This window comes from Hemicordylus capensis, chromosome 3 (assembly GCF_027244095.1).
Source record: "Hemicordylus capensis ecotype Gifberg chromosome 3, rHemCap1.1.pri, whole genome shotgun sequence".
NCBI lineage: Eukaryota > Metazoa > Chordata > Lepidosauria > Squamata > Cordylidae > Hemicordylus > Hemicordylus capensis.
Genome location: NC_069659.1, coordinates 195615332 through 195639129, shown reverse-complemented (window position 1 = coordinate 195639129; position 23798 = coordinate 195615332). Strand labels below are relative to the sequence as shown.

The window sequence follows — 23798 nt, the reverse complement described above, 5'->3', positions numbered from 1 at the left end:
GTTCAAACTATTGCACAGGTTTGCTTCTTCCTCTAATTTGGGTTGCTTGAGTTTATTTGGCACATCTGGCAACCCACCAGATCTGCTGTGTTTGTCATTTCATTCTGCTTCTGCAGCAATCTCTCCCTTGTCCCAGCCAGGGACTGAGAGACTAGCCTGCCCCGCATGGGAGCAGGGAGTGACAGAGATAAACGGAGGGTCTTGATGGCTCCCCCAGTGCCCTTTTTCCTTTTGAACAGTTCCCTCGGCGCCTTTTTCCTGAGCCTTGTTTCTGTCTCAGCAGGGGAAGCCGCCTTGGCACAGCCCTCTGCAAATTGCATCGGGGAAAAGTCATTAGAGGGGATTGGAAAGAAAGAGACACTTACAAACTCAAACAAAAGAGAGACAGGATGTTCCTGCACAAAGCACTTTAAAATGCCAGCAAAGGAAGGCAACACTTCAGTGATCAGTCAGTTACCAGAGAAGGCCTCCAAAACAGTGCTTCAGCAGCACTTGTGCGTGTATGCATGATGTAAAGTATGAGGGGAGAGCAAGGCAGGCTCAGAACTGTGCTGCACCTATGTAGGAGATGCACACAGAGACATAAAAAAAAGTCAACACGGGCAGGTGGGTCTTTGAGCTGGCTTGTGGTACAAGTGATGATAGATTATAGATTTAGAGTCAGTTCAAATTCTGGCCTAGCTTAACCTAGTGGTTGTCATTTAGCTGCTTCTCCCCTCCTGTATAATGGTCACAGGGGCAAAGTATCCTTGTAAGATACAATTTTCCATGGATCTCTCCCCCAATTAAGTTAGATAAGTCAGATAAGATTTGTTTCAGAGTGGGCCGAATAGCTGCATTCGGTCAGAAACAGGAATTAAACAGCACGAGGACTAGAATTCCTCATTCTGTTTTTAAAAATGTACTAATAATATACTAAATATACTAATATTTACTGGTTCTCAGTCAGTTTCTGCATTTAGTGTCACCACAGCTTCACTTGCGTCAGATGTAAAGGAAAGACAGTAGTGGGTATCAACAGACACCTCAACCCAAATCCCTGAATGACCTCATGCAGGGGCTTCAAATAGTCATCAAAAGGAGGCAGGTCAGTATAAAAACCCATACAGTAGAGTCCCAGAGCACAAGTGCCATGGGACCGTGTAATAGCACCACCTTATGGAATTGTTCCTCTAGGCAGGAATGCAACCACTGAAACACCATAGTTCCAATCATAGGGATATATGAAGTTGCATGTTACTGAGTCAGTCCATTGGTCCATCTTGCCCAATTTTGTGTGTGCTAACTCCAGGATTTCAGACAGGGGGCTTTCCCAACCCTATTTGGAAATAGTAGATATTGAAAAGCATACCTTCAAAGCAAATGCTCTGCCACTGAGCCATGTCCCATCTCAGTCCAGAGAGCTTACCCAGATTGCTGGTGTCAAAGGGCCTTGAGAGGTACAGGGTCTTCCTCCTTTTGTTCTGCTCCAGACTCCACAGCCATCTATCCCACCAAGCAAGACCATTTATGTGTCAAAACAAGGCCTGTGTGGAATGGATACAGGTAATCAATTGAATCCAAGGGCATGGCCCTCTCCTTATGTTTCGTTTTGAGGCATTACCTGTTTCACATATTTTGAGGCATGATGTGAGGAAGTGTCTCTAAGGCACAGGAAAAACAATATTTGCCTTCATTCCTAAAAAGCAAATTTTAATTTTGAAATTATGGCAAATTTCAGGTTTGTTCAAAAATGTTCAAAATTTCATTTCAGCACATTTCAGAAAGTGCCAATTTTGTTACTTTGGGCAACTGCCCTGCATGGCTGTAGTTTCGGGCTCTATCCTGCCTTTCCTATCAATTTCTAGGAAGACCTGCATACTTTGCTGGCCTCTCCATATAATTTCTCCAATATGACAGGTATTTAGCTCAATTTGCATGATTGGGCAAGCTACAGAAATGTAAAGAAAAGAAAAGAAACTGAGCGCCTGGTTCCCATGTTTTTTCTTGATTGCAAAAAGGAAATGTCGCATATAACTTGGGAATTTAAAAAGGGGGCAGGGTAGAATTTTTGAATTTTCAGGAGTTAAAACGTCTGAACAACTTTTTACAGTGAAGGAAATGAATGATGAGAATTTGTCCCTTTTCAGCTTGATATCAATTTATAGTATCACAGCACCCGATTATAAGTCTGCCCTGGTTTGCACTTGAATGGGAGACTACATGTGTGAGCACAGTAAGATATCCCCTCAGGGGATTGGGCCACTCTGGAATGAGCACCTGCATGCTTGTATGCAAAAGGTTCCATGTTCCCTCCCTGGCAGCATCTCCAAGATAGGGCTGAGAGAGACTCCTGCCTGCAAGCTTGGAGAAGCCACTGCCAGTCTGTGTAGTCATACTGAGTTGGATGGACCAATGGTCTGACTTGGTATAAGGCAGTTTCAAATGTTCCTACTAGCAATGGCCAAACACCCTCGGCTCAGTCAGGAATTGGCTTAGTGGTGATGAGCTTTGATAGCAAGCATGTGTTCTTTCTGAGTTCTTTCCTGGCTTGTAGGATGATTGCCCTCTAGGAATTGTGGCTGCCAGCATTAACTGTGGTGGAGAGTCTTGTGGAAATTCCATTTCTCCTTGCTGCTCCAAAACACACCCAGCAACACACCAGGCTTCAGCAGCAGACGTTTGCACAGTACAAGAGAGGTCACAACAACCCTGGAAAGAGAAGGAGACAAGGATGCTTAAGTTGGCATTGTCTGATCACTCAAACTGGGCAGAGGGCTGATTTTGGGTGATTTGTTGAAGTTTATGCATTTTTAAGGTTTTTCTCCGTAGGGAATCATGTAGGTTCCAGCAGCCACATAACTGCACTTGGGGGGCTCTGGGGTGGCCCTGAGTGAGTAGCAGTGTAGTGAACAGAGGGTGCCAGCCACCCCCATGGGTTTCTAACCCATGGGTATAGTGTTCTGTTGTTTCTGCAGTGTTCTGAGTGTAGATTCTCTGGTAGCAAATGAGATTTTCAATACAAACCTTGAATCCACTCTCAAAAATCAGCCCTCTGCCCAAATCCTTTGGAAAAAATCTGGTAGCTTCCTTGCCCCCCTTGGGCATTATCACCAACCCCACACTGCTCTAAGCCACCCCTTTCCCCTCGATGTGAAGTGATACACCTCCATTATACCTTATGGGGGGAAACCTTAAAGACGCATAAACTTCAACAATTCACCAAAACCAGCCCTTTGCCCAATTCCTCTGCAACTTGGGTGGTAGCCTCTACACATTAGGCACTTAACCTAAACTGAGTAGTACCCCACTGCCTTGAGGGTGGGAGTGGGGTGTAGTTGGCACATGGCAGTTGACAGTTGGCGCTGTCAAAAGGACAGTCAAAATGAATAGAATAAATGAAGGTGTGTAATGAATCCTCATAAGGATACATTGAGTGAAAGTTATTATACACCAAAGAATAAACACTTGAAAAATAGTGACCACACATTTTGCTCCATAACTCCACTTCTATAAGGGCTAGAGTTTAGCTTTTTTAAAAAATGAAAGCTGGAAATCTGGGGTAATTAATAGGAGGGACCCAAAACCTGAATCGATTCAAATCGAATCAGGCGTGATTCAATTTGTACTCGAACCTAGCCAATGGACCACAGGGGTGATTTGTTTTATCTCCAAATCACCCGAATTAGCTAGATTTGGGTACAAATCTATTTGTACCCGAATCAGTTTGCACATCCCTACTACCTAGCGCTGTCCTACCTAGCTCCTGCCTCACACACAATAACACACACCCCATCTCCTGTCTTTCTGTTTGTCCACACACAATCAAACATTGGGAACATGCACAACTTCCAAAGTTCCATAGTTAACACTTGTCCTACCCAGTTTTTGATTGTGTGAACTGTCTTATTGTTTTAATATCAAGTCTGTGAATCTATTCGCAGTCACAGATACCATGTGAGTGTACAAGTTTATCACCATTGCAATGAAGCACACTGTGAGGGGATTCTCATGATCGGGCAAAAGCGGGCTAAGGGAGCCTAGCCCGCTTTTGCGCGATCATCTGCTGACATGGGAGACTCACAGCTCCCGGCAGCAAACCCTCCTAATTCCCCCTCCTCTTAGATGAGGTTAGCAGAGCGAGCGCTCCGCTAACCCCATTTTTTCGATCGTGTGTTGCCATGGCGCGGCTCCGCAGCACGGCAACACACAAGGAGACCCCCGTCGGGAGGCTGAAACAAGCCTCCCAGCCCTGGGGGTCTCTCCAGGATGCCCCACATGCTCACGTGAGGCATCCTGGAACTTCCAGGGGGAGCACGGACCCCAATCCCCACAGCCCCCACCGGCTCCGTGATAGAGCTGGCAGTCATGTGGGTGGCCAATCCGGCCGCCCAAGGCTGCTTGTTTGCAGGGAAGGCAGGCTAAGCCCACTCTCCCTGCAAACTCCTTCCCAGCGAGTCTCACTGATCGTGAGACTCACCTCCCTGTGTAATGTGTGCACAAGTGCTCTCGCTCAGCCAAACCCAAACACACAGATGATCACCATTAGTGAATAAACCATATGGGAAGCACAGACAGACAGACTCATAGATCTAACTATCTCCCTAGTAACTAAGGGCCAAACTAAACTTAATATTAAACACATCATTGACTAGTTGTAGGATTATTTCTTATTTAAGATTCAGATTGGGAGCATGGCATGGAGGGAGGGGGATTTAACCCTTTATCTTTGTTTTGCATCAGAAGTGCTCCACAAGCTGTGTTGTAAAAATGTCATTGAAAAATGGCACCTTCAGGAATCCACAGTAACTTCAAGAGGAGGTTGGAATTGGCATAGAGGTAGTGTTAAACACCCCTAAATTTGCACCATGATCTGCACTATGAATGGGCCTCTGTTCTGAGACAATAATGAGGCGAGTCTCATGATCGGTGACTCGCCAAAATGAAGTTTGCGGGGAGAGCGGGCTCAGCCCGCTCTCTCCACAGATGAGCACTGTTGCAGCCCTCCATGGCCAGATCGGCTGCCTACACGACTGCCGGCTCCATCACAGAGCTGGTGGGAGCTCTGGGGATCAGGGGCCACATGGACCCCGGAAGTTCCAGGATGCCCCGTGCAAGCATGCAGGGCATGCTGGAGAGACCCCTGAACCCAGGAGGCTGCTTGCAGCTGCCCAGCCGGGGGTCTCCGCATGTGTTGCAGTGGTGTGGAGCCACGCTGCAGCAATACACGACCACGAAACCTGGGTTAGCAGAGCACTCACTCTGCTAACCTGGTCTAAAGGGAGGGGGAGTGACCCGCTTTGGGGAAGACGGGCTCACCTGCGAGCCCGGTGGTGCCCACAATCCATGGGAAGCGGGCTAAGCTCCCTTAGCCCGCTTTCCATTGACTGTGAGAATACCCTCAATGTCTGCTATTTTTAAAAAATAAAATAAACTACATGTCACATTGTTTGGCCCTAAGGCACAAGGGTACGTGAAAGGTTGGGTTAGAAAGGTTGGGAAACAGAGATCTGCCATTACTTGAAAATGCTTGAAAGAACTGTAAGGCCGGCTTCAGACGAATACTTTAACAACAATTAACATTAATTGGAGTTAAAATTCATTTTTAACTCCATTTTTGGAAGGGCAGTATATAAATCAAATAAATAAAATAAAATAACAAATAATAAAATTCCAAACTCCAATTTGCACCACAGACATACCACAAACAAAAATCCAGTTCCAGGATGTCCCAGCAAGCTCTGCAGCCCAGCTGTGGTAAAAGCATCACAACATCTGCAAAGTGGCTGCGATTGGTCCCAATCTCAAAGGGGGCATGGCCTTCACACTCCACTAGCTTCCTCCGGCAAATGACAGCTTAACCCTTTCCTCACTCTGCTCCTAGGTATGTTATCCTACGTAAATGTTTCATTCAATGTTTTTTGACATTTTGTATTTTACAAACATCTTCCCCAGTTTCCCCATCCCGTCCCCCCGCCCTGTCCCAAGCCCAACGTTTCCTCCCAAGCCAGATTTTGCACACTAATCTGGCTGGGGGGAGGTGAGAAAAGAAAGGAGAGAGAGAGGGAAAGAGAAAGAGGGAGAAGTGGAACAGAAGGAGTGGGACGGAAGAAGAGAAGGAATACACACCGTTGCACCAATAGATGTGGGTAAATCAAAAGGGTTTTTATGCGGTGCTGGGGCAGATCGCACATGAGTCCAGGGCTGCTTCCTCCACAAAGTGCAGAGAGGAGGAGAGGGAAGCAGGGGTTGAACACGGCATGCAAGGTCCCCTCCTTATTCTCTGCAAAGCAGTTAACTTTTCCTCTCCTCTTTTCCCCATTGTCCTCTCTATTTTGTTTTTTGTTAAGGAGATATAGCAGCACAGCAGCAGAGAGAGCCATTGAATGCAGTCCTTTCCCCCACCCTCTTTGTGTTCTCCCCTCCCCTTTTGAGCAAGCAAGCAAGCAATGGAGCAGTCCAGGGCAGGGAGAGATAACTGTTACTCTTACTTAAGAGGAAGTCCATTGAACTAAATAATTTACTTCTGAGTAATCCCAGAACAATTTTCAGGCTTGCTGGGATTACTCAAAAGTAAATGATTTAGTTCAATGGGCTTCCTCTTACATAGGGAGTGCATAGGATTGCAGCTGTAGAAGTGTGGCTTGCTTTTAGAGGTGTGTGTGTCAGCTCTGCACTTCTAATTGAAAGAAACACAATTGGTCTAGAAAGAATGATTTTACTTTACTACGAAATAAAATACTTTACAACTAGCCAACCCTGCACAAAGCATCTGTGCAGCACTTTGGGGCCGGCTGTTTTCCCCTACCTCTTCCTCCTGCCCAGGCCCTCGGTCTCTCCTCTCTTCCCCTTCCCTCCAGCCCCGCGCTCTATAGCCCTCTTCCCTTCCCATTCCTCCCCACACACAGATCCTCACCGGGCAGCCAAGAAGGGCCCCGCCGCCCACCCGCCGCCACCAGTTTTTTTCTCCCTCCTGTCGCCCCACCCGCAGTAGCGGCTTTTCTCTCCCCCCCCTCCGCCACCACTTTTCTCTCCCCCTGCCCACCCGCCGCTGCTTTTCTTGCCCACCCACCCGCCGCCACTGCTTTTCTCTCCCCCCCAACCGCCGCCGCCACTTTCTTCCCCCTCTCCTCCTCCCTCCGCCGGGCCTCTTGCTGGAACTATCGCAGCGTGTTACAAGAGTTCCGCCGCCAAATCCTGGATACGCATGCCGGCTGAGAGAATTAATTATATAGATGCCTTACAGCAGGAATTAGTAGGAGGTTTGTGTCTCTTTAAATTTTGTGACAGAACAGGGAAGAGATTGAAGGATGTGGGGGTGTTGCTGAAGCTCTGAGAGGCAATTTCTGTCATACGGAAGCGCTTAACCGCAGTTATGGTTGAGTCAGCGTTCAGACGTAACTCTTCTGCAGCAAAACTGCAGTTACCCCTTGAGAAAATCTCAGGTCCCATTTGGAGTTTGTCAGGGCAAACTGGAGTTAGCTTTTGAGGCTTAACAGGGGTTCCATGCGTTCTGGCGTACTAGAGCTAAAAGCTCTAGCAGCTTTAACTACAGTTATAGTGTATGTGTGAACTGGCCCACTGAGTTAATTAGGAACTGTTTTTAGAACCAACAAAACAATGCTCAGACTCCAAAAAGAAAGAACTCAGTCAGGCAAGAAAGAAATTTCTATCTCTCTTTTTTACAGTCTTCCAAGTTTATCCCTTACTATTATGTGAGGGCAGATTTCTGTGTGGAAAGAAGACCTATCAGAAAGTTGGGAATGTTTGCTAAAATGTGTTTGGACTGGCAGCTCAGTGTCAATCTCCCTTTCCCTGCACTCTCTCTCCTCTCCAACCCACTTTCTTGTAAGCTCCATAAGATTTATTTTAGCTGACAAGGAACTCTCCTTGCGACCCCCCCCCCCTACATTTTTTTACCAACTAATATAATTGAATTTTGCTTGCACTGAAGACTGAGGGAGACCAGATACACTCCCCCCCCCATATGAACATTTGGGCTAGCTACAAGCCTGCCTTCTACTCCTGCCTTTTATCACATGCATGAAGTGAACCCATTCCATTTGTACCCATGTGCATATACACGTAACAACTTACTAAAGCACTTTGTGTGCACTTTCTGGGTTTGCAAGTGGGCTGTAGCCCAGAAAACATTGTGTCACATAGTATTTATTGTGCCATACATTATATGATTTATTGTAGATTTAATTTGTGTACAAAATATATTTTGATATGAGGGCACTGTGAGGGCACTATCTCGGACAAGGGAGACCTGGCCAATAGGTCCGCAGGCAGATTTGCACTGCCTAGATGAGACCAGCTCAACAAGGCTCTAGGACTGATAGGTGCTGTAGTGGCACTGATGGGAGCCAAGTACACCTACATCCAAGTCGGAGGGGATAAGGGTCACTGGGGTGGGGCTAGCTGAGTTTCCTTAAAGCCTCAGAGCAGGGGAGCTCCTAGTGCTGGCCAGTGCAGGGAGAGGCCATACAGAAAGAAATGGCTCATGGTATGAGAGGTCTCTCCAGCGCAACAACTCCCACAACACAGGTAGGAAAGGCACTCCAAGCCCTGGTGTAACAAGGAATTGCTTGCAGGAGAGAACTGAGAAAGCCAGCAGTGGAATGATGCTACAACCTCAATGTTGCTGGCAACTTCTTCACCTGGATTACATCTATTTGGTAGGTATGCCCTTCTCACCCAGCCCATTTGATATAGAGTTGCCCACCTGACAAGCATACATATTTGTTCTCAGTATATTAGCTTAAGTAGTCTTTAAGAGTATTCTGTTGATTTATTTGTAGATAAGGGAAGACTTCACTTTTGTGTGCACCTGGAAATATTTAGTTCCCTTTGTGAGCCATTGCCATAACATGCCATTTATATCAATCATAGTTCTTCTGAGAATATAGTGGTCCATAGAGCTAGATTAATTGGATCAGGAAAAATTTCTTATTCAGATTTGCTTGTCAAAATTCTAATTCTTCTAATTTGAATTTTTCTCAATGATCCCAATTATTTTTATACTATAAGATGCTTGCAAAGGTGTAAAACAAATGCACTGTGCACGTTGATACTTGTCTTATGAATGAATTAATAGCTTTATTACGATCATTGATCAGATGTAAATACAACAAACAATACTACATTCTGATAAGAATTCAATCATACAAAGTACACCAACATAGAAGCCTCTTGTAGTGGCATCTAGAAAGTCGGGCTAGACGTTAGTTGCTGGTGGATCTTAACAGCAGCCGCACAAAATTTGGCAACATTGTAGGTGATAAAAAGTTTCTTATCTGCAAGAAGGAATGTACCATAAAATCCAGAGGTTCAACCGGGAAAATGTGATAGCAGGGGAGAAATAAAACTATGCCGACTATCATTATAAAAAGGGCAAAACAGCAGCAGATGGTGGTCAGATTCAACCTCACCTGAGCCACAAAGGCAAATCTGACTGGCCAAAGGAATTTTCAAAACCTTCCAGATAAAACTGCTGATGGTAGATACTGGTCTTAAAAACTGTGAAGCAAGATTTTATTTTAAAAGTATAAATGGGGGGAGATGTGATGCTGCCTGTGCCTGGCAAAGATGATGGTCTGGCATCCTCCCAACTCTACCCCCTTCAGAAGCAGCTTTGTCCTGGGCCTTGGTTATATAAGAGGGTGTTAACTATTACCCTGTGGATCCTCCTCCTCCTTCGTGTGTTTCGCTCCTGTTGTGGCTGTTGAGGCTCTTCCTCAGCCCCTGCCTCTAAATAAAGCATGGGAGGCGAGACATGCACCCTGAGGCCCAGATGTCTCTTGTGAGACATCCAGGTTTTCCAAGAGAAGCTATGGCAGCCTAGTTTCCTTGGTAACCTGGCAGCCACATTTCTCCACTATCTGTCTGCCATGGCCGTAGAAGCACCACCATGACTGTAACTATCCTCTTGGTGCATGTGGGGCCCCTGATGAGCAGATGGCCAGGTGGCTATTCTGGAGTCCAAAGGGTTTCACTCACAGGATGGGTGCCTGGATCTTGGGAACCCAGACAAAATGTATCGAGCAGATATTTCTGAGTAGTGTTGAAGAACTAATGGCAGGGAGGGCTCACTAGAGATGCCTTATAGTCCTCATCCATAACTGGCCTGGATGCTCTTGAGAATGCTCAGGAGAGTAATTTCCTGCCAGGATCCATTGAAATTCTTGCTTTCCAGTTAAATTTATTTTAAATAAATAGGAAATTAAAGGAAATTAAAGGTCCCATGCACTGAGAAAATTATGCTTTTGAGCATGATGGGAGTATTCAGGCAAGAATTAGTCCTTTCCAACCTCGAGATTGAGACCTCCCAATCACTGGCTCCCGTGGTATCAGGGAGGTAGGGCTCTTACTGAGCCCTCCTTAAGAACATAACAGCTCTTCTAGATCAGGCCCAAGGCTTGAAGCATCCTGTTTCACACAGTTGCCCACCAGATGCCTCTGAGAAGCCCACAGGCAAGAGGTGAGGGCATGCCGTCTCTCCTACTGTTGCTCCCCTGAAATTGGAATTTAGAGGCATCTTGCCTTGTTCCTGTTGCTACCATCGCCAGATAAGTGGGAAGGGAAGCTGGTTGTTGGGGTTTAGGGGCTTGGAAGAACACATTTGGATGACATCACATTCCTGATGATTTCATTGGAATCACAGCTAAGTATTGGATTACATCAACAGATTTCACAGGATAGTCTGTTATTGTCTGTATTCCAGGGAGACATTGCAAGGACCATATTGCCCCAGTACACTTGGGGGTATAGGGAGTATAATACCTTACATGGTGGTAGTGGGGTTGTAGATAGATAATCTCTGTCAGGGGTTCTCTATGTGTCTCTCTGTGTCATACAGGGTTCTCTACCATCCATTACTTTAGTACTTTAGATCAGTAAAATCATGTTCTGCCTGATAATATTTATTAATATTTAAAGACCACTTTCTCAACCATTAGAAGTCACCAGAATGGTATATTGGGGACTGGAAAGTCATTGAATTGCAGATCTTGTCAGTGGTGTTTTGGATTAATCCATTCCTTGAGCCAGGCCAGCTTATGAATGGGGCTTTAGTTACTTGTATTCCAGTCTTGGAGTAGAGATGGGGCTAGCAAACAGCCAGCAGCAAGAGCACCGAAAAGCAGTCTGCACTTGCCTCTCAGTACATACTTTCTATTTCATTAAACTATTAATATTCCTGATTCCACTCCACAGCCTTGTCCTTGCATACCACAACGCTTTCCCTTGGATTCTGCATCATCCATACCCTTCAACCTAAAAGATGAACATAAGGCTACTTATATATAACACCCCTACTCTCACTCTAAGGATCACTACCCATGTGCTCCCTCAGGTTGGGATCATTCTCCCCAGAAGCAGAGGGAGGCCAGCAGCGGCCTGGGTTCTGCTGCTGCTGCGCCCTTCCTAGCCCCACCCCCGGCATCTGATGTCAGATGCAGGGAGTATTTAGCCATACTCCCGCATCTGACATCAGATGTGGGGGTGTGGTTTAGCTCCCAAACGGGGCCAGCCCCGTTTTTGAGCTAAATCAGCCAGCGCTGTGTTCGCAGCACAGCCAGAGTGACTCCAAATGCAGTGCTGGCCGATTTAGCTAAAAAACGGGGCTGCACAGCCCTGTTTGGGAGCTAAATCATGCCCCCCATGTCTGACATCAGACACAGGGGGGGCATGTCTGGGGCGTGAAGCATGGCCCCTGATGGGTGGCTGCCCAGGTTCTTTGAACCCATCTGCTCAATGGTGGCTCCGCCCCAATTTCCCCCAGAATGGTCATTGGTGTGAGATTAGTATGGGCAGGGTGTGTGTGCCTGTGTGTGTGCACTGTGATATATTGCTTAAAGTTCTTTTCAAGCTGCTGTACAGTGGGTTCATTTATTCTGCAGCAGCCTGTCCAGCACTGATTTAGAAGAAAATTGGGAGTTTGTCCTTTTGGTTAAAAATACACGAGGGGAAAAAACTCATAGTAGTCTTAACCATAGTTCAAAATGCACCTCTTGCAGTATATCAAATGGCAGATTGTGTTCTGGATAATGCCTTAGTGTTCAGGTGCATGCATTTCGTCACCTCTAATGCAATGCGTTTCAAAGTCAGTTCACCTATTCAGCTGTGAGTCATCAACAGGGTAGAGGAGTCAAATGTAGAATAATCCAGTGTTGCACATGCATGTGTGTGTATCTGCTTCTAATCTGTTTGATTCTATTAGACCCACCCCTAACTCGTTAAGGTCTGCCCCATTCTACCCTCATTCTCATTTTCTAGCACCACCTCAGGGATAGGGTGAAGTGAGGTGGAGTAGTGGTTTTCTTTTTTAAAAACCAAACCCTACTCTACAGTCAACTCTATACACAACACACACACCCTCCCCCACCCCCCACAAACACCATGTACACGTGTAGTGAGGAGTATGTGGTATTCTACATTTCTAATACAACTCACTCAGCAACCATCAACGCTCTTGTGTGAAGCTGAGAGAGGAAATGTGTGTCAGTGTGATAGTGATATGTATACATACACAAACACATCTTGTGGGCTCCACTGCATAGAAGAGTGTAGGGAAGTGTGTGTGTGTGTGTGTGTGTGTGTGTGTGTGTGAATGCTATTTAAATAAAAAAGAAAGGAAGTGAATCAGGGTCGTTTCCATTTTAATTGTAAAACAGATAAGCACTAAACACTTTGAAAAAGTAAATGACTTGAGAATAATTACTATCTATTACTCGGCTTCCCAGGGGTGCAGTTGGAGGAGCCCAGATGGCTACAAAAATGGGATTTAGCAGAAAATTGAAGACATTATTCACCGTAACACATTATCAATTACCTTCATATCAATTACAATAACCTTACATTAAAAGAAGGGCCAGGAGACTCGCCAGCCCCCAGTTGGAATAGTAATTGAACTACCCCGTGTCTGGTGGGGAGGGCTTAAGGGGAACTTGGCTGCCCCTTTTGCTGACAAGGACTGTAGGGGGAAATATCACAAAGTTGTCTCCCTTCCCTCCCGCATAGCACCTCAATGAGAGTTTTTCTCTGTCCTGTTTGTTTTAATTGTTTTTAAGGGCAGCTGATGTGGCTCCTTCCAAGAAAATTCTGCTTGGCTTGTTGTTTAAAGAGTTCAGGGACTGTGCTGCTGCTGAGCTACTTTTTGTTTTCTCCTCCTCCTCCTTCCTCCTCCATGGTGTGTCATATTTTGTTCTTATGACATTGTACTAAGCATTCACAAAAAAGGCATGCTCAATGCCTTTCCAGCCCAAATGAGAAGAAAACATGGGGCTGGGTGGTGGGTTCTTCTGTCTTGGGTGCAAGGGTGTTTTTACTTGAGAAAAGACAAGTCTAGACCCTTTCCCAGGGAGTGGGAGCAAATAGTCTGTGTCCAGGATCATTACCCTGCACATGATTCCGGATGAGTTGCACTCCCTGTTCCTCTCCACCTTTCATTCTCAGCCTTAAGATGGAATATTCCTCACAGGTAATTGTGATATGAAAATATGGTTACTTTCCTGAGTCGTAGGAACAGGGTTATCTCTAATTCTCAGAATATGTAGAGGTCACTAGAGAATGAGTTAAGTTTTCAGGCGGATGGTTGGGCAATCTCCATAAAAGCCATGATGAATAATGACAAGAACGCAAAAATACTGATAGCTTTCAGGAAATAAGATTTTTTTAAAAAAATACAATAAACCACCCTCAGTACCTGTAGACTGCACATCTGCAGCATGTGGTGATGGCCAATGATAAAAATACAGGCCGACAACAGGGGTAGGTATAAGCTAGATTGGGATCTACTGGTAGATCTCTGGTGGGTGTTTTGTGGTAGATCGGCAAACTGTTCTGACTCCCAACCATTTAACAGTAGCAACAATGAAAAGGCCCCTCTCCAAATTAGGCTGCTGAAATGAAGAACGCTTAGGGGAAGCAAGAAGTAGATTTTTGTGCAAGAGGACAGAGCTTTGTTCTGGTACTGAAAACAAATTCCTGGGCTAAACATGTGCCCAGTGGCATCCTTAATTCTGCATGTAGTCTGCTTCCCTGAGTCACACTTTTGTTCCTGGTTGCAGGCAGTAGACCTTTGGATCCTAGTAACAAATAAAATAGATCTTACAAGCCCAAAGTCTGCCCAGCCTGGTGTACAGATTCCTAGAGTTGTAACGAAAAAGAACACCCAAGTATCTACTAACAAAGACACTGTGGCCAATCGTGTTCACCGTCCTTAGGAAAAAACAAAAGGAATATAGCTCTCTATTACTGCTCATTACCCTTTTGGTGCAATGCTATGGGTCCAGTTATGCTGGCAGGAAAGCTTTAGGATACCAAATAAGTCCTCAGTGCTGGTGATATCAGAGCATCGAAACTGCACCACTGTAAACACTATGCTGGCATCACCACAACCGTGCTGCAGGTGCCAAAAGTAAACGCCTTCAGAACAATGTCAAGGGAGAAGCAGAAACTTAGTCAGCATCCCAACCTCCTTTGTGCCTTGGTCCTATGCTCAATGATGGCATAGGCATAGCTAGGGGAGAAGGGGACTGTGGCAGCCCTCTCAGAGTGAGGGAGATAATGAAGAAAATAGGGAGGGGTGGAGCTGGGGGGCCCTCAGGAGCTGGGGGGCTCGGGTTCTTTGAACCCTTTCACTCAATTATAGCTACACCCCTGAACATAACGTTATGCTGGCGAAAGAGATAGTGTAAGTTAAAATGGTTCTGTTAAAATCACTTGAAAGACAAACACAAGTGTTCCTCCTTCTCTCACTCTGCAGCCACAAAAGAGCATAGGATTCTAACCAATTCTGCAACGATTCATGGCCCTCCAACAGTAGTATATAAATCCCTTCAAGGGAGTCCATAGGGCTATGCACATGAACACCGGATGGGCGGGCGGGGAGGGGGAGGCTGCACTGAACTTACCTTCCCTCCAGACAATCCTTTATCATTGGTGGGATGCGTGGATCATGCTCCTACATGATGCATCCCAGCCTGCAGATATTGCACAGTGCACTGTGTGATGAGCACGATGCATTGGGGGGAATCCCCCAGGAGTTAGGTGCTCTAGGCACACAACTCTGTGCATGCAGCCTGAGCATACACACGACTCTGCGCTGGATTTAAGGGCACACTTGCGTCTTGACCCTGGCTAAAAGCCAGAGTGCAAAGTATGGTTAGGCAGCGCAGCAGCACTGGGGTCTGAAGCAATCCTGGCACTGCACACGAGCAGCCTAACATGGGCTGGGCTGCCCTAGCCTGGGTTAGGCTGCTCATGTGAATAGCCTTCGTAACTTATATGGTAGGGCCTATGGTGCAGGAGTATATGGCGTTATTTTGTGTGAAGGCAGGGCCAAACTAGATGTAACAATGAAGATGTGTGAATGCTTCGTCTCTTAATTTTTTTATATTAAATACCAGCCATAGTATGAGGCCTGGTCAGGGCTACCATGCAAGGGGAGGGAGGGTTAACCCTTCTTCCCCTGCACCATTTCCCCATTTAAAATCACATCCAACTACCCAAATCACATTTTCTCCAAACATATGTGCAAAAATGTACAAGTACTTTCCTTGGAAAGATGGTGAGGGGGGAGGTTAGGTTTCCCTATCACCCCATATTCCACCTCCCTGCACTGGTTCCGGTTTTGGGTGATTCCGGCCCTTTCGCTGGTGGCCACCACTGCTTGGAGGTGGTTCCGCTCCTACCTCAAGGTCCATTTCCAAAAGGTGGTGCTGGGGGATTACTGCTCAAGCCCTTGGCAGTTGTGCTTTGGGGTCCCACAGGGTTCAGTTCTTTCTCCTATGCTGTTTGACATCTACGTGAAACCACTGAGAGTTTTGCCTGAGTATGCAACACTCAGTTGCATCTCTCTTTATATCAGACACAGATGAGGTGGTGACTGTCCTGCAGCAGAGGGGGAACCTCTGCGTACCTGCCCCCCCAGGCACCTCAGAGAAGTCCCCTGGAGGGTATAAGTTGAAAAAAAACTTACATTTTTTCCCTTACTATTTGGTCCACAAAGCCACCGAATTGAACAGAACCAGGGAGTTTCGAGAGGGTGCCAGACCGAACTGGCTCAGTCTGGTTCAGGTCTGGTTTAAACTCAAACTGAACTGGACTAGCTGGTTCCGTGCACTCCCCTACAGGCCTATGCTGCACTGAGCCAGCATGGTGTAGTGGTTAGAGTGCTGGACTAGGACCGGGGAGACCCAAGTTCAAATCCCCATTCAGCCATGAAACTAGCTGGGTGACTCTGGGCCAGTCACTTCTCTCTCAGCCTAACCTACTTCACAGGGTTGTTGTGAGGAGAAACCTAAGTATGTAGTACACCGCTCTGGGCTCCTTGAAGGAAGAGCGGGATATAAAATGTAATCATCATCATCATCATCATCATCTGCTATTACAAGTCTAGTCCAACTAAAATGAAGATGTAAAAATATTATGGGACTTCCGACTACAAACAGACATACATCTGCCACACAATACACCAGATATAACTGTAGTCGAGAAGAAAGAAAAACAAGTCAAAATAATCGACATAGCAATACCAGGGGATAGCAGAATAGAAGAAAAAGAAATAGAAAAAATCACCAAATACAAAGATCTACAAATTGAAATTGAAAGGCTGTGGCAGAAAAAGACCCAAATAATCCCAGTGGTCATTGGCGCCTTGGGTGCAGTTCCAAAAGACCTTGAAGAGCACCTCAACACCATAGGGGCCACAGAAATCACCATCAGCCAATTACAAAAAGCAGCTGTACTGGGAACAGCCTATATTCTGCGACGATATCTATAACAATTGACAATAAAATTCTGGCATCCCAGGTCCTTGGGAAGGACTCGATGTCTGGATAAAACAAACCAGTCAATAACACCTGTCTGACTGTGTAAACAAGAAATAATAATAAATACCAAGGTGGGCACAGCTGGGAAAGACTAATCTCTCCCAGCTCCTCAGGTTTCCATAATACAAATGAAGTCGGCCCCTTCCTCCACAACTGAATTGTAGATGATAGAGATTTTATTCTGGACTGACCTGGCATTAAACAGCAGCACCAGCAGGCCAAAGGACAAGCTGGAAAGGCAGCCAGAAGCCCTCCTATTATGGGATCAGCCAGAAGAAGTGGTAGGAATAAGATGTTGAGTCAGTCTTTCCCTCTTCTGGTCTAAATGAGGCCCCATGCCGTACCTTCCTCTACCCATAACTACTCTAATTGAGGCACCCCCTGCTCTCCCCAAGTTCACATCCTCACTCAGGCACCTAATTAAACAGCTAAAACTGTCCTCCCAACAAGAGTAGAGCCCTTGGCCTCATGTTGCTCCTTTGGTGGTGAGCTTGCTGGTGAGATCACTGTTAGGGCCGCCGTGCTCTTTTATATTGCTAGCCCAGGAAATGATACAAGGCCCAACAGAAATGGTTGAGTGAGCACTCTGGGCCCTCCTAGGAGCTGCAGCTCTGCCACCAACAGAGGCCTGCAGCGATGTTGCTCCCAAAGAGAGAGAACTGCAGGAAAACAAAGAGGCAGCTGCTGGTATTCACCACAAACTTTACTCACTGTGTTCCCAGGCAGGGGGACACATGGTAGATAATAAGTTCCCTTCCTCTCTCTTCTTTCCTCTGGAGAAGTTGGTGTTCAAACTCCTTTCTAGAGGGATCTTGAGACCATGTTGGTTGCTGGCCTCAAACTGGGTGCATCATTGTGGTTTATATAAGCAAGGGCCTTGTGGCTTGTGATTTGCATGTGCCTTGTGTGTACGGCAGGGTAGGGTGCCAACATGAGGATATTCCAGCAGTGCCATGTGTAGGTTGGTTCCTTTTAAGCAACTAATATAGTTAGTTATATTAATATAACTTATATAGAATTATATTATATAGGGGTGTTATCAGCATGCTGCACTGTGAGTGATGGTTGTAAGTAGTGTTGCCATGGAATGTTTAGGTGCCTGCATATTGGAGTTACGTTCTATATTCTTTTGCTATTGGCTTTGCTGCAGAGATATCAACTACGCTTCAAGAATGTTATGCCATTGTTAGTGGCCACTGGTATAGCTGGTACCATAACATTGCTCTGTTTATCACTTCCTATGTAGCTACTGCTGCTCTCCGCTCTTCAACACAGCAAACTTGTTTAAACTGACTACTGATCGGATCCAGAAAGTCAGTGCTTAAAATTTTTGCACTGGAAGGTTCTGAAGATTTACGGAATTTGCTATCTCTTCCTGGTCCCAAATGTATAGTCTAGAGTCCTCTTCTATAGCATGAGAGTCAATGCAGTTCATCATAACTGCATCATCATATTGGCTTTGGACTATGGAGGCTCAAATCTCAATTAACAGACTCAAAAGGTTACCTTCTCTAGATTACCCATCACCTAAATTAGGAGAATAGGAACCTTGCAAGGTTAGTAAATAAGATAAGAAACTGTAGTTACCAACCTTGAGCTTCGGTAATTGGCTGCCCAGATTATTACTGGCTCCATCACGGAACCAGTTGGGGTGATGGGGTTCGGGGGCTTCCCAGCCCCTGGGAGTCCCATAAGGCACCACTTGAGTGCATGGTGTCTTTGTGGGAGCCTTCCGATGCTAGGAGGCTTGTTGTAGCCTCCTGCTTGGGAGGCTATTTGTAAGTTGTTGCAGTGCAGAGCCATGCTGCAGTGACGTGCGAGCAGTTAACCTGCTTTTTGGGTGCTCATGTGCCTGAAACCTGGGTTAAGTGGCAGGCTACCCAAGAGGGTTTGCCGCTAAGCTGCCACTGGGACAGGGGTGTAGCAAGGTTGGAGTGGGCCCAGAGACAAGATTATAAAATGCCCCCCACACACACAAACTGAAGCTCAGTTCATGAAGTAAAGAAATCTTAAATGAGGCTGAATAAGCATAGTAAAATATATATCTATATCTATATCCTATGTGCCACAATAGAACATCATCCTCAATTTTTTTTTTTAAAGGTTTTGTAAATTGTGGACGATGCAAGTCATTTAATGGTACTAGAGAAAGATATGCTGTTCTGGTAGCTCCAGGTCTTAACACTCACATCCATTTCGGAGGATGAATACAACTGAAGGAAGCCTGGGCGGGTGTGCGGCTGGGGGAGTCTTGCCTCTGGGGGGCCCCCCAAAGCAGTGGGCTCCCAGACAACTGTCTCCCCTTGCCCTATTATAGTTACGCCCCTGCACTGGGAGCCACATGGCTCTTGGTGGTTCTCACATGCAGTGGAAAATGGGCTGGGCTCCCTTAGCCCAGTTTCCACTACGCATGAGAATAGCCTCATTCTCTTTTATAGTTAATAATAACGGGGTCATATTCACAAAGACTAGATTACATTTTTGTTGATAGCAGCCAGGTTGGAAATTGATCTTTTTTGGAAATCTACAGCACACTGCATGACAGAGCACATAGCACTTTGAGAGAAACTAACACACACTCACAATCTCTGTGCACCTGAGGCATGATGCCAAATGTTGCCCTCCTTTGTGTGCACCCTCCCCCCCCGCACTTCCCTCTTTTTAAAAGCAAGAGGCAGGAAGGCATCTTGCCACCATATTTGCTGCCTGAAGTGATTGCCTCACCTTGCCTCATAGAAGGATACCCCTGACACCTGATCTGGCTTTTGAAGGGTGTAGTTAAGCTAGATACTTTCTATGCTGTGTGGCATCCCTTCCTTGCTGATATGAACAGTAGCATTGACTCCCTTCAGATCCCAGGCAACCACCAAATTTTTGGAAATATGTGCTGAGTTAACCTAATAATGAGGAAGTAATCAGGTACAGGATTCAGAACAAGGTATTCATGATATAGTCCTCTGAAAAATAGCTGGTGCAGATATCTCCTAATATACCAGGCATAGCCATTTAGATGACTCTGCAGACACTGAACTGCTGGAAGTGATGCCCGCACAAGCCCAGGGGCACTGAAAACTTCAAGTGCCTTTGTAGCTTCCTTTTGAAGCTGGCTTCCTCCAAATATGCAGTGGAGTGTCCAGTGGGTTAGTGCAGGGAGAGGGTTAATTGTTATTAAAAGGCTTTAATCTTGGAAATTAGCACTGGCTCCAGGCACTGTTCACATATGAGGGAGACATTTCCAATGAGATGAACTCAAATTTGTCCCTGCTGTTTTGTTGATAGAAAATCATCTTCCCCCTTGGTTTCCCCCCCTCTTTATTTCTTTCTCTTACTTTCTCCCTCTCCCTCTCTGATAATTTGCTTTTTCTAAGCTTCCAGATCAAACCATAAAGTCCTTTCTTTTTTCTTTTTTAAATGGAAACAGTGTTGGTATTTTGTTTTGTTTTTTAAATAGGGTGATAGGTTAAAATATGTTTGACAGAGAATCTAAAAAACCTAAAATATTGAAAAATCTGCCATTCTGATTGTAATCCCTTGGCCACAAAGAGAAACTATTAACAGATCATCCTACAAGTCAATGCAAATGGTGGAGTTGCCATGACCCCCTCCCTCAAACTACACACGGTGGCTGCATTCACACGTAACATGAAACTACAGTTAAATGGGGCAGAGGTTAGGATTTGTGCATGTCCAAATGTGTGAAGCCATGGTATTGTGACAAAAGTGATCTGTAGTTTCCCTCACCAGACTTGGTGAGCTTTGCCACCCCAGCCTCAGGTTTTGCAGCAGCAGCGTCATATCTGAATGCAGATGCTGCCATAACCGCAGTTTCATGCTGATTCTGGAACTGTAATAATAGAGAGGGCAGCCCAGACCCACCCAGGATTGCATCCACTCCATGCCTGAGGTGATTCTTGTTGGCCACCTCTCCGAGCACCCATCTCCAATCTAATAAAGCAGCTGCCTGGCAACAGGGACACCTCCACGTCCCATCCCAAACTTGTAAGCCTATCAAACAGGAATGTTTGACAGACTTACAAGCTTGGGATAGTAACATGGGGGTATGCCATGCTCTGTCCCTTGTTCCCCTCTCCTGAAATCGGGAGAAAAAGGGGGCGGGATTGTGTTTTGCTTTCCAAAAATGAAGCAATAATTATGTATGTTCACAAGCCCATGCAATCGCAGTGGCAACATAAACAGGGCTACCCCATTATATCACTGGGACAGTAACATATGGCAGGACTGCGATGCCCAGGGTCAGGTTTAAAAGGTCACCCCACCCAAGAATTCTCGAATGACTCAGCTCTATTTTTTGTACAATGTTGTTGAGGAAGGGGCCCCCAGCCCCTTCCCCTTGGGTTAATGTGTGCAATCCCTAGGCTTACTCATGAGAAGGGCTAGGCAGCAGGATCAGCACTGCCTCCAGTGAAAGGAGCGATTCTACATGTTTTATGACAACAGAAACTGCTCTTGATTGAACCACTCTCTTATGAGAGCGGAAGGCCATGGGGATACCCATTCATAACTCTTGAGAAGAACCATCGGGGGGCGGGGGCAGGGGGATTGGGCAGAATCACTAATCATGTGTGACGGAAGCCCTTCTTCCACAGACCACTCTCTCATGAAAGTGTTAGGCCATGGAGTCACAAATGTGGGCCGGACAGCAGTTGCCACCTAGCCTTGTTGCTCCACACATGCAATCTATGGGGATGGGTACCCCGGCAACACCTCTCCCTGTCTTGGCGACTGCCATGAAGAAACAGTCAAAGCAGACCTCTGCCAGCCCGTCCCGTCATTTGAATATATCCATCTTTATTTTATGCTGGAACAGCAACCCCTCTGTCCTGCAGATCTGCATATGGCACAACGCCAGTCCAAACCTGGGAAATTTGAATGAGATCTGTCCCGATCCCACCCGGCAACACCCAGACATATGGAGTGTCAAATTCTCCTTTAGGTGCCTCAAAGGCTTCCCTGGAGAGCAGGAGGCCACTGTGCAAGAGTTCTATCATTAACCATAGAGAACGGGGGCTCTACTCGTTCATGTGTCATGAGCATGCAATCCAATGGAAGACTAAAGACTGAACTTTTGACAAACCTAAAGTTCTCCCCAGTAGACTGGCACACTCATGAGAGCACTAATACCCTGGTAGCAAGCTGCCATGGGGGCAGGAGTGTGGTTTGGTCTCCATGGACTGCTTTGCCAGGTGACCTAACACAAGAGCATCTTTGGTCAGTGGGCCAGACCCCAGGATCCTTTGCCCTCCTATTTATCTATCTATCTATCCCTTCCTAGGAAGTCACCATGTTCCCTCCCTCAACATCCCTCTGCTGCCAGAAACTGTGCTTGTACAAGACTGCTTTGTTGCGGGGTTCTTAGGAGGTTGGTGGTGCAATAGCTGTTAAATGAAGGGCTTGCATTGCATTTAAGGGGATTTAAGTGCCCTTTCCCTGCCGAGCGTGGGTGGTTCATTGTGAAAAGGGACAATCGTGCTTGGCAAGCCCCCTTGAAGATTGTGGCCAATGGCTGCTGCCCTGCAGATGTGCTGACACCTTGCCCACAGTCTGGCGATGCTAGCACTACAGAGTTTGCTGGTATATGGACTCATCAGATCAGGAAGAGGGAGGGAGTCCCCTGCCCTGGAAATGGAGGTTGCTGAGCTGTGGTTGGATGAAAACCTGCAATGTGATTCACGGTTAGAAAAATTAACTGCGGGTTTGGCAACCTTCAGTTTCACATTAAATGCAAATGTGGCCGGTGACTCATGCATTGAATTGGACAGACATTTGCCTAGGACAGACATTTACCAGTCCATATAGAGAACGATATGGTCAGCTACTCAGATGTTGATCCTTTAGCCAGAGTTATGCATAGTTGGGCACAGTTGGGCACAATTGTGCCCTTTAGACATTCTCTTAGCCACGGAGGAGCTGTTTATTCATAAGCCTATCCAGGGTGGCTGGCAGGATGTTTACATGAGCCAGCCACAGGTGGACTGAGTGTCAGAAACCCCCAATATGGATTAGGCACTCATACAACCACTTTGTGATGAGCATGTGGCATATGGGCTTCCACCGCAAAGAGTAAAGAGTAAAGAGGCACATCAACAAAGGGCCTTCTTTGAGGAGCAAGAATTAAAAGAATCGGGTGTATACTCTCTTCCACCAGTGATGTTATGTGCATTGGAGAATAGGTTGCACACGTCTGTTTCTCTCAGCTCAGAGGGTTGACAGCCAAGTGAGTGTATGAACTGGCCCTGTGTTTAAGCACTGTGTGAATCAGACTAAACGGCCATCCTTGGCAAGGTTAATCCATATCACCATTACCACCAGTGATCCAGTGACCCTAGAGGTGTTTTATGCCTGGAGCTATTTCATCTGATTCTATCCCCGAGGAAGCAACTGATAGTTGCTAGCTACTCTGCTTCTGTTTGGTCTACTGGCTGTATTGTTCTCTAGTTCTACCGCGTTTTTCACTTCCCACATTTTATGCAGAGTAAAGCTCTCCCATTCCCTGCATGACTTGTAAGGATAATGCAGAATCCAGTGCTTTGCAGAAGTGCCCCAGCCAACCCATTTCCCTCCATATAACCCAAAAGACTATGTGGGTACGACCGATTAGCAGAGGCACTTCAAAAAGTAAAGAGATTTGAATCTTCTCTTTCCCTATATTTAACATGAAGGTCTAAACGGAAGGCATGAGCCCACCTAGACTGCAATGGCAACATAAGACAGCCTTGTGAGGTATGGGGGTGGGAACTGTCTTCAGTGTCCCACTGTTTGAAACAGAGAGGAGGGGCAGTATTCCAAATGGCGCCAAGGGACTTTGGAATGGTTTATGATGCCAATATGTTTAAAAGCAGTGAGTTGCCTCCCTGGGAAAAGGAGCTTAAAATTGAAGTCTAATGATAACAAATGATTGTTAATGAGTTGTCTAAACATAATAGATGGAAAGAATTAAAAGCCTAGAATAAACAGTGTTTC

At 46.1% G+C, this 23798-nt stretch overlaps 1 long non-coding RNA gene across 2 annotated transcripts; it reads right to left on the bottom strand.

Annotated features, from left to right (window-relative positions):
• Positions 1 to 375: 375 nt before the first annotated feature.
• LOC128349077 (uncharacterized) lies at positions 376 to 17663 on the bottom strand. 2 transcript variants are annotated; one of them, XR_008318542.1, is made up of 2 exons: positions 17529 to 17663; positions 376 to 2691 (listed from the first exon to the last, which is right to left on the bottom strand). It is a non-coding gene; the product is annotated as an uncharacterized LOC128349077 (long non-coding RNA). The 2 variants fall into 2 exon arrangements; XR_008318541.1 differs by lacking the exon at positions 17529 to 17663 and adding an exon at positions 17009 to 17358.
• Positions 17664 to 23798: the final 6135 nt, after the last annotated feature.